Raw genomic sequence first — 1,752 nt, 5'->3', positions numbered from 1 at the left:
GCTGAGCGAAATAAGTCAGGCAGAGAAGGACAAATACCATATGTTTGCACGTATAGGACGATTAGAAGGAACTTAATGGAGGACCGTGGGGGAGAAGAAGGGGGGAAATAGTGGGGGAGAGGGAGAGGCAAACCATGAGAGACTCTTGAATGCTGAGAACTAAGGACTGATGGGTGTGGGGAGGAGGGGGGTGATGGGTATGGAGGAGGGCACTTGTGGGGATGAGCATTGGGTGTTATATGGAAACCAACTTGACAATAAACTGTAAAAAAAAAAAAAAGGAAGAAAAAAATTTAGAAAATAAAAGCTGAAATCTTTCAAAAAAAAAAAAAAAGAAATACATACATGGAGTGCATAGTTTTCATTCTGCCACAGACTCCACTGTGGTTAGCACAGTCCTGGTTCTTATTCAGAATTTTGATATTCTGTTCATCATAGACTTTTGGATTAATTTTTATTTATTTAAATACTGCTTGAAATGTTATTCATCTGATTGCTGAGTTTTTATAGGACCCCTCTTATATTTCATGCCCAAGACAAATGTCTTCCTTACCTCACCCTACTTTCAACCCAGACGCTCATACTATGTGCTAAGCATTGAAATAATAGAAAGAGTCATAGCTTTGAGTTAGAAAGACTTGCCTTTTACTTGTATTTAAAGAATTAACTTAACCTTGCAGAACCTCTATTTCCTTATCTGTAAAATGAAGAGGATAGATAAGAGCTACCTTTAAAGTAGTTGTAAGGGCTACATGGTGTACAATAATTAAAACAAATATTAAAATGCCTGACAGAGAGCACTTTTGACTCAGGGATAAGTATCATTGCAAGAACTTGCTGAAGGCAAATGCCACCTACATGAGGTAGTTCACCATGGTATCCGCTGATAACTCCACTCCCCCAGTTTTCTTCTTGACTGGAGTTCCAGGGCTAGAAGCTTTTCACATGTGGTTTTCCATCCCTTTTGCTGCCTCCGTGTGGTCGCTCTCTTGAGGAACAACATTGTCTTGTATGTGTTGATCACAGACTCCAGCCTCCATGAGCCCATGTACTATTTCCTCTCCATGCTCTCTGCCACTGACATAGGCATCACTATTTCCTCTCTTCCCACAACACTCGGTGTTCTCTGGTTCGATGCCGGGATCATCAGTCTAGACTGATGCAGGCATCTAGATGCCTGCATTGTGCAGACGTGCTTTTTACATGGATTCACCTTCATGGAATCCTCTGTACTTTTGGCCATGGCTTTTGACTGTTCTGTTGCCATCTGCAAACCCCTACGGTATGCTATGGTTCTAACCAATTCTAGAATCATCAAAGCTGGTGTGTTGATTTTTGTATAAATGCTGGTCAACCTGATGCCCTTGCTCCTGCTCCTTAAGCAGTTATCTTTCTGCAGTCCTAATGTGCTTTCCCATTCCTATTGATACCACCCTGATGTGAGTAAGTGTTCTTGCTCAACTATCAAGTTTAATAGTATCTGCAGCTTAGTTGCTCTCATTCTGAGTTCAGGTATAGATATTCCCTGCGTTTCTCTCTCCTATGTGCTCCTTATCAAGTCCATCCTCAGCATTGCCTTCCCAGAGAGAGGCCAAAGACTTTTGGCACCTGTATCTCTCACATTGGTGCTGTTGCCATTTGCTACATCCCCAAGGTAATAATGGCTTTGGTACATCGCTTTGGTCATAATGCTCCTCCCTATGTCCATACACTGGTGTCAACTCTCCATTTCCTGTTTCTCCCAGTGCTGAA

The 1,752-nt window shown here is 42.0% G+C and overlaps 1 pseudogene; it reads left to right on the top strand.

Annotated features, from left to right (window-relative positions):
• Positions 1–873: 873 nt before the first annotated feature.
• LOC120227782 lies at positions 874–1,744 on the top strand (annotated as a pseudogene).
• Positions 1,745–1,752: the final 8 nt, after the last annotated feature.

The sequence above is a fragment of the Hyaena hyaena genome, unplaced genomic scaffold, assembly GCF_003009895.1.
Source record: "Hyaena hyaena isolate Hyena2069 unplaced genomic scaffold, ASM300989v1 scaffold_3747, whole genome shotgun sequence".
NCBI classification, from domain to species: Eukaryota; Metazoa; Chordata; class Mammalia; order Carnivora; family Hyaenidae; genus Hyaena; species Hyaena hyaena.
Note: the sequence above shows the minus strand (reverse complement) of the source record. Positions and strands in the feature narration are given on the sequence as shown.